This window comes from Parus major, chromosome 2, assembly GCF_001522545.3.
Source record: "Parus major isolate Abel chromosome 2, Parus_major1.1, whole genome shotgun sequence".
NCBI classification, from domain to species: domain Eukaryota; kingdom Metazoa; phylum Chordata; class Aves; order Passeriformes; family Paridae; genus Parus; species Parus major.
This window is the reverse complement of record NC_031769.1, coordinates 141,237,290-141,247,440: the sequence shown is the minus strand read 5'-3', so window position 1 is coordinate 141,247,440 and position 10,151 is coordinate 141,237,290.

The following is a 10,151-nucleotide window of genomic DNA, read 5'->3' as shown; positions in this document are numbered from 1 at the left end:
ATCCAAGGAAGGAGGGATATCAGACATTTGCATTTCTTCCATCTAACAGCTTAGTATTCCCGCCATGAATAGAAAATAAAATTTCCCTCCTTGTCTTCAGAGAGATTAGAAGCTGTCTGGTTTAATTGCTGCAGTCACAATCCTTTGCAATTGAAGCTGCAGGATCCCACAGACGGCTGGTGCACCTACTGAGGTGAACTGGGTTGTGCCAGTGGGACAAATGGTTTCAAAACAGGAAGGGTGGGCAGGGGAAGAAGCAAACTGTCTGAAAACATGAAGGAATTCCCATTTTACTTAAGAAAGTAGGACTTTTCTCTGGGTGAAATGGAGGATTTAGAGCAACTCTGCTTCTTTCTGAAGAAGAGGAAATGCTAGTGGTGCTTTAACAGCTCTCTCACTTGACTGACTCATGATCATGGGTCATTTCTTACATCAGTGAATAAATTGGACTCTAAAGCTCATGGTGCCTCTGGGAAAAGAATTATCATGGGAGCTCCTGCTACTACTCCCGAGGCCACATCTAACAAGTTTTTAAAATGGTGATGGCTCTTTCATACAGAAAATGGATTTAAGCATTAATCGTCTTGTTTTCTTATCCTTTAAAATCATTCTTTAAAAATCACCCCCAAAAAAATGAATCGCAGAAAAATTTCCCCAAATACCTCTTCTGGCCTTAATTTTCTATCATTAAATCCAGTTTTATAGGCAACAAGATTGTTATTCAACTAAGTACTTAAAATACTTATGCAATCAAATAAGGCACATTCTTCATTAGTAGCACTGAGACCAGCTATAAAATTTTATTGTGTATCTGCAGTTGCTGGCATGTGATTTTATAAATGTGCAATGAACACATCTTCAAGACTACTGCTGAAGTAGAGTGTAGTAATAGAGTAGTTAAGTTGTAACCACTAATAAATATCACAGTAATGAAACGTACCTATCACTAGAACATACGAAGAAGCCGTCCCAATAGTAGAAAGTTAGGAAACAAAGAAGTAAGTGCCCATTATACTGGCATCTGCTAGTCAGGTAGGTCCATGAGATACAGAAAATATACAGGACATGGTGGTTGACAGCAATACTCCCACACTCAGACACAGCTGGACAAAATTCTCTCCAAGAGTGATGCTTTCTGTGGCTTTCAATGGGGTAAGCTAGCAAGAACATCTGACAAACTTGTCAGGTGCCAAATTCACAACTGGTGTGAAAGTGGAAAGAATTACATTCCCTTCTTCTGTACCTTGTATCACCAGTCAATCTCCTGTAGGCCTGCTGACACCTACTCCATCACTGCACAAGGGAGCATAAATGGGTGCAATTTAAATATCAAGGCTTCAAAAAGGGGTGTAGGCAGAAGCAGGTTGGAAACATCTCTGTCATCTGTGGTCTCACAAATTACCTGCTGTCTTCTCAAGATAGAAGTAATGTTTATTTTGCACTTCCCTGAGCCGTAATAGAGTAGGGGTGAGGGAATTTTAAGAGCTAGACCATTAGGAAGTCAGAAGTCAGATGAAATACATCAAACTTACACTCACCTCTCTTTCTTTGCTGGGAGAGGATCTAACTTTCCACACTTTCAGCACTGAGAACTTGGAAAGCATACAGCTAACTAGGCACTGTGGAGAGCAGAGGTATTTTGATTTGTTTATAAAAACTGTCAAGCACCACCCACACTCTGTCCTCAAGTGACCTAAATATATTCTTCTGCCCGAAGATGAGGCGTTGAGATATCTACCAGCACACAGAGTGCAAAGTGTGTTTTATGCTCCAGCAGGATAGACGAGCAACCAGCACAGAATAACAATAATAAACACACTATCCATAATAAAACTCTTGAAGCCCTTTTCTCCTGAATAGGAATAAGCCTTGTTTAACATTCTAAAATATTTGCACAATGGGGCTTGGGTTTCAAATTTTTTGTGGGTTTTTTTTTTTTTTCCCAGGCTTATTTTGGCTAAGATTCAAAGCAGAAGAGCCAAAATTATACAATACACAAATGCAAAAGGGTAACAGTGAGCTAAATATAGATCAGAACATAAAACAGACAGATTGGCTGGTCTTTAAGCATTTCTAGATATCCAGATATTTCCAGATATCCCTATTCAGTGCATTTGTACCACAACCTTGCACAAGGCTGTGTGCCTATTGTACTGAAAATATTTAAAGCAACAGTTCTATTTCATTGTTTCAAACAAATGTAGTGGACATTCTAATTTTTTTTTGCTGTTTTTTCCCCATCTCTGATGTGCACCTTTTTTTTTCCTCTTATTGTTCCACAAGAGCAACCTTGTCTTCTGTCTGACTGAAAACAGTACAAGAATTAAATGAGCCTCCTGAGAACCAAAAGATTTGTGGTATGAAACAAAAAAAACCCACGAAGAGGCAGGAGCTGGAAACCATGTTCAGGCCTGTGTGACAGTTTCCATTCTACAGTCACAACAGAGGCAAGGTGAGACCAGGTGATAACAGCATTAAAAGAGTTGCCTGAAACAGCGAACAAGGGAAAACATATGTGGGCATCAAATTCCATGTAAGAAAAGTCTATAGCCTTTGTTGGCCAAAAGTCAATTTGGAACAATTGGGAACATTTTGTCGGAGCTTGCCAAAATGCTGAGCAAATGCTGCACCAGAAAAGTAAACAGTTTACAGAGCACTGGCAGACCAGAACTGAGGAAGGGAGCTTAGTAAGTGCAGAGTAAAGCAGGTCACAGAGCAGTGATTAATGGGTGCAGGAATTCCAAATACAATCATACACCTGCACAGTATGGCCTGGAAAGAAGGATTGCCAAATGGCCTGTGAAAAATTAGAGCAGGGGAAATATGTTTCAATGTGACACTTGTTACAGTGGAGAAGAAAGTAAATTCTGAATTTCACATAATCTGAATTTCAGAGGATGTGAAGAAAAGGGGCTGTTCTTTAAGGGGACAAAAGAGCTATCAGCAATTTACAAACACTCTCATTCATCCCTGGGATGCTGGCTTGGGACTTCTCTTCCAATGGTATCTTCTTCCCAGCTGCCTACTTCATGAAAGATGAAAAATCCCCAGCTTAAATTCTTTGTAACAATAATTTAATAATAACAATGGGTAAAGCTTTATTTGCACATGGAAGAGTAATGGATTTTTCTTCTGTTTTTTCTGGAAAATTCATTTTTAAAGCAACTCAAGGCATAGGTTGCATATAGCCCTTTGAGCAGCTTTGCCCTTATTCAAATTATAAGGCAACTTAACTTAATATACCTTACTATTAATTACAACTCTACAGTGATACACATTTCAGACGGGCTTCTTACCAATTTAACAGGTTATTCCATGCCATGGGTAAAAAGATTAAAAGAGGATATCCACATGCTAGCCTTATTTTTCCAAGAGGACTAAAACAATTATAAATAGTCCATGAGGCTTTGGGAAAATGTAGCATTACCTGTATTTTTTGGTCCGAAGGAAGGTCAGTGCTCTTGGACAACAGTACACCTCGTGTTCATCCTATTCAAAGGAAATTGGACTAAAGCCAGAGCATATCAAACCTGACTCCTGGTGTCAAGCAATAAATTCAGAATCTCAGCTTTTCTTTTTTTTTTTGTCTAATGAAAACCCCTCTATCATTTATTTGTAGCCATTATAGTCACAAAGAAAATTAATGAAGCTGTAATTGAAAAAATTATGCCTGCAAAGATCAGGAGGCATCAAAAATTATGCTCCTGGGAGGTGCGAACATCTGCTTTTAATTCTGGAACCTGTTGATCTTGTGAGCAACAATAATACAGAAGCACTTTGTGTTTCTATGTGTGTGCACGTAAGAAGGTAAAGGGAACGTGAAGGCTGAAATCTTTCATCACTAAAGGAAGCCCTTAACTCTGCGAAGTGGAATGGAAAAAAATGTCTCAGTGGCTAAGAGAAGACAATTAGACCCACTTTCACACAAGGCGAAGTAGAGTGCATTAAGAAACATTTGGGCTTGAACAAGAAGAAGCCAGCTGTGGACTTACCCAGAGCCCTGAGTTGCCTTAGTGTGATTCTGTGCATGCAAACTCTTTGGCCTATATTTGAAGGGGTTTAAGTGATTTGTAAGTCTCAGTGAGCTCCCTCCACCTGCCTAGACACCTCCTGATGAAAACAGAGAAAAATCCCATACTTTCTTTTCTCATACAAGTTCTCTCAGCTGAGAAAGCAGACAGGTGTATGGACACAGTTTCCCAACAAGACCACCAGTGTAACACCACGAGCTTTTCCTGTTCCCTTACAAGCCAGCAGAAAAGGGATGTAAGCCAACTCTTTTTCTTGGTCCTATCACTACTGTCAGCAGGACCCTGATGGTGCTCTCTTGGCTGCTGCCTCCCCTTGTCACATACCTGCTCATGGCAGCCTTGGAGACTCCTGATCTCTTTCTCCCTCTAGTCACAAGCAGCATGACTCATGTTTGATGCTCCTTGGCCACACTGGAGCTCCGGGCTAGCTCTACGGTGCCACTCTGGCACGGGCAGGTGCCAGGAGTGGGGAACTGCAAGGGCAAAGCGACCCCACTGCAGAACCTTCAGAGCACCGTCTCTCTCCGAGTTCTGCAGTTCAAGGAGTCACAGGTCATGGCAAAAACACAGAGAAGACTCTCTCAGCTGAGGTTCCCAGGAACAAGTTTATTGAGGAAAGGAACAGAGCTCTGGAATAGAAGGGTACAGGACCAAAGAAAGCCTCAAACCCCATTGTGCACGGGTTCTTATACACAAGGCTCTCAGGGGAGGGTACAGCTCAGGAACCAATGGGAACTCTCAGGGGGAGGAGTGGAGGGAGGCAAGTACATTCTCAGGGCCAAGAGGGGTACAAAGGAGGCGGGAACATGAGGTAACAATCAATGAGGCATCGAGGGAGGAATGATTGATACAGAAGGGTCTGGAAAAAGGGGTGGGGTTTACAATGTTGGATAGGGAGTAAGGGCAGGGCTAAGGCGACTGGCAGGGAACATTCAAGAAAAATAGGAGGTGTTACATAACTGACAACTGGGACGTACCAATATGATCAGCAGGGGGAAACAAGAACATACCAACAAGCTTTAACGAACTTTAGCAAAATTAGATAAACACACTACAACACATTATCGACAGCACCACTCATGTTCCTTCCTTTCCAACAAGCTCAATTAATAAAGCACAAATTTTCAGCTTTCCTTTCCAGAGCAGGAATCCAGACCAAAGACCTATGAAGTTTGTAGCACCTGAAGGCCAAAGGACTTTCCTGTGCTCTGTGTTTAAGGAAAGCAGATGCTCCATAGAAGAAGAGTAAGGAGAACAGAGGAATGGAGCTGAAGGAGCCCAACAACTTAGAAAATTTAATTTCCCTACACATTTAAATTGCTAAATGTGGGCAGCCAAGACTGAAAAATTTGCTTTGTTCAAGTAGAAGAATTTAATATTCCATTTTGCTAGTTGTGCAGAGATGCTTGTAATAATTCCTACAGGGTTTTCCTTTTATTTATTCCCCCCCCCCCCCTTCTTTAACAATCCATTTTACAGGGTGATTTCAAGAGATGGCTGCAAGCACACCAGAGAGGTGTTATATCAAAACAAAGTACACCTGATTAATTATCTAACAAGGGAGATGTTTGTACAGCCAGTACCATTCATTTTTCATGTGACAATGCAGGCTTTAAGTGTTAGCAACCACTAAACCAACACTGCCAGAAGGATGTAGTTGCCATCCACACAACCTTTACTTTCTGCCTCACACACATCAGCGTTTGTCAGGGATGTCCCAAGCTCCACCCCTAATATCACCTTTATATCTGTTTCAGTGGCTTGTGAGCCATTTCAAATAAGGATGCAGATTTTAAAAATGTCATTAAATTGTGGTTCAAGAACATTTAGTAAAAACATTTAAAAATATTGCTAAATTATTACATTAGGGAAGAAATTCCCTTTTTTCTTATGTTCATCAGATTCGCTCTCCACTAATGAATACAAAGAATGAATCTCCAAGGAATTTATATTTGAAGTTTAAAGGTGGTTCAACATTTGGATTTGGCTATAACTTCAATTTCCTTTCATGAATATTTTATTTAAATCCTGTATTAATCACAGAGTCACAAAGATAGCCTGCCTCCTGCTTCTGCTTGCTCTCATTGTCTGTCACAGAAGCACTTTCTCTCAACCTTAAATATCACTAATTAAAAATTTCCCTGAAGCCAGCTGATACCTGTGTGATTAATGGGCTGGCTAATAAATAAAATGCACCATGCTACTTTAAGTCCATTGTACCATAAAAGCATAGAGAGTGTGCCAGTGGCCTCATCATCTTGAAATATGTTTATTAAAGCAACAACACAGAAGTCCTAAGGGTCCTGAATTGCTCCACATCATTAGTAACCAGATAAACCATACACTGAGAAAGCTACTTCAGTTCATTTTTCCAAGCAAGGAAACTATGAAAACAAGAGGGAAAAATCCAGAAGAGTGAAGAGAAGCACAGGACTTGTTTCTTAGATGAATAAACCACCATCTCATCCTTGATGTGAGTGTGAACAGGTCATGGGGACTCAATTACAGCTTCATCTATGCTTAGGGAAAATCTCTTTCAGTGAAAGGAGCTCAGACCAGGTAACTGCACCAATATCAGCTTAGTCTGAAGTGGTGCACAGATGTTTCCCCACAATAAGGTAGTAACAATCTTATGGCAATAAATATGGCAGCACTGACAGTTCATCTTGGGTTAGTCTATATCATCTCAATAAGATCTAGTCAGGAGCAGATCAGAGAGAAGAGATGCAACCCTTAACAATCCCTCTGCGCCTCTGATGTGAGAAGCCCAGCATAATGTAACTCTCAGACAGGCAGACCCAGCCACCTCCCAGGGCAGGCAGAGATGGCAGAACCAGGCTCACATCTCTTGTCTGGAATTTTCTGTGCATTTCAGTACAGAGAAGCAGCTGGGTGAAGTCAGATGGAAAGCATGAGATTCACTCATGCTCTGAAGGAGAGGAGAACTCAGTGCTGAACTGAAGCTTGGTATAGCTAACCCATGCTACACCAGTGGAAGGTTGAGAGTTTGTAAGAAATGATGGGCATCAATCCTTGCATCTCACCAGCCTCCAAGACAAGCACTCAGGCCTTGGTTCTATTACATTCAAGAGCACCTTCCCTGGTCAATCTGATCTGAGTCTGCCTCCATAACCCAGGTGCTTAGCACTCTGAACCCAAAGCTGAAATGACATTTATTAATGCAAAGTTTACCTCTCTCCATTTATTTCACAATAAGCACTGATTAATAAGTAGGTTCCTCACTCTTTGTTTAGCCTAGGCCTCTAACAAGAGTTTTTAACTCACTAATATGCACCACAAAAAAACACCTGTATTACAGATCCATAGGAAAACCACCTCTTTCTCCCCAGTGATATATTCAGCTTTTTTCCTTCACTCATGGTTAGGAAGTGAGCTGGGCAAGGAATGGTCTCAATCTCACATTCTGCTCTGTGGCTTGGCACTGATTAGTCGACAAAAAGAGAATCGGGATCTGACTCTGCTCTTTAAATAGAATTCTCTCCCTCTGCCATGGTTTCAACTGAGCACAACAGCCAGCTAAGTATCTATTGAAATAATTCAGCATCTCAGAACCCACAAAACCCAGCAAAGTGGTTTCCATCATAATTGCCATTTTTTACAAAAAAGCCCTCATAGACATCAACAGTAGCAAGAGATTGGTAATATCAGTAGTCATTCCTGGTTGTCTGTAGCTGTTAAAGGAAGGTCACTTTCTTCAAAACAGCAAAATGAGGGATCATCAATCCATACAAGCACATCCATATGACATTCCAGCCTATTATCGGCACCAAAACCAGACACTGTCCCTGCTTGTGCCAATGAAATGGACCCCATGACCGCTCCTCATTGAATACAATTTGCTGTCTTACCCCTGGTTTCCCCTGACCCCTTAAAATAGTTTTGTTTTCAAATATTAAGTCTCTTAGTGAGGACAAACTAAGTAGCCAAATTCATCCATAGCTACTTAAACTCACAATGAGCTGGCTTAAGCCCTACACAACAAATAAAAATTTGCTTTAAATTAGACTCAGCCATCCAAGGCCTGGGATGTCACTCCCAAGTCCCCACAGTGTAAACACCTGTATCTCAGGCAGCTGTCTGGGTACCTCCTGTAGCCAGTGGAGACCAAACCAGCAGAGCTAATGGTCTCAGGAAGAAACACTTCACACAAAATGGAAATTACATCTTTTGACTAAAACAAACACAGTACTCCACTGGCTGACTCCGACTCTCCTCTAGCTACAAAGAGAGACTGAGATGAGCTGCTCAGTTGTAGATGCCTATGTTCTCAAAATGCATACTCACATCAACAAATCCTACCCCAGAGTGTTTATTTATTTAATTTAGGTAGCTGTTTCACTGTAATGACCAGCAATAATCACAGTCACCAAGTGATCAACAAGTTATTTAAAATCTAGCATGTTTACTCCATCCAAAGCTGATCAAAACTATAATAAAAATCACTCCCACCTGTTTGCACTTGTGTAGGAGGCCGGTGGTTGCATATAAACCTCATGCATTTTTACTGACTTCATTTTGGCTAGGTCACCAAGACTTCCAACATCAGCCACACTTCACCAGCCTGACACACATAATTGCATGAGACGCATCTGTAAATACAAGTCATTTATTCTGCATAAACATAAGTTTCAGCTGAAGCCCATTTGATATTCATACAGAAGATTTACATCCTCTCAGTGGTTCCTGTGGAGCTAATAATATAATGATATAATACACCTGCATGTTGAGACAGCTGTAGTTAAATGAGGCAGAGGTTTTCCTCAGCTCTTCAGAGTGTTTAAGGTGATATCAGCTTCACAAGAGGGAAAAGAAGGAAAGTTATGCATGCATTGCCATAATCTGGGCCCTCCTCAGAGGATTTTGAGTTTTCAGTGGAAAAAATATGTTAAAAATCTTGTGTAGTAAAACATCAGTAAGAATTTATTTGTACCTGCTTTGAAAATAAATAATAAATAAACAGCTGAGTGAAACTAATAATGTCAAGTTAGAAGAGACTTGGTCAAAAAACTGAAGTTATGAGGAATCATAGGAAGCTTGAAAGTCCCTTTAGCGTCTTCATCACAAACGTAGAAAGCAATCTGGAGCAGCAACAGAGCACATTTCACAAATGCTTTAAATCACCCTCAGAAAAATAGTTTACTACATATCTGCTTGTTTTCATCTACATGCTAGCAACATAAATTCCCAGCTGCTGAAAAGGATTGCGTAAAAAAGGAATACCATGGCCACGGTAAAATCATGTAGTTTAAATGATTCTGCCTTCTTTACTGATATACTTTAGGGTGCAAAATATTAGGAAACTTATTCTAGAAATTACATGTTCTAAAACTATTTAAAAACAAACAAACAAAAAAAATTAGGGCAGCAACTTCAGGGATCAAGTTGCACATAAATACTGACTATTAGAGAAATGTATACCTGTGGCATTACATCAATTTTAAGCTTCACCTTTTCCAAAAAATTTAGTTCCAGGACAACTGAAATACTGCAGGAAATCTCATCAGCTTTAGATGTTTTGTTTGTAGAACAGGAAACAAATTTTGTGATACTTGAAAATAATATTTTTTATGTCAATTGATATTTTAATAAGCCAAAACCTAAATTTTTTTATTTTTTTTTTTAACTCATCTCAATACAGTTGGACTTTTTACAGGAGTTACCTCTGGAGACAATGTTGATTTTGTTCTGCTCTCCAAATCAAAAGTTAACCAGAGCTCACCACCTCAGACATCTGCTGTTTTCTCATCTCAGTTCCCAGTACTCAAATATCAGAATCTGTCCCACTTTGCAGAATGTAATGGCATACACTTTCATCTTCACTATGGTGCAAGACAGCTGCTACTACTTTGCTTGTGTTTAAACTTAAAAATCCCCTACAAGGTGAAAATCATCAGAGCCATCACTGATACATCTACACAATAACAGAAACCTCAGTGCTGTGTGGTTTCAGAATGTACATGACTTAGTCCATCCAAATGATAGAATTAGAATAGGTATGAGACATGAGTAAAATTTACATATTTATGATTTATTCTGAGGATCATTTTTGTCACATCCCACTTTTTATGTTGCCACTCCATCACTTATAGGAATTACAGG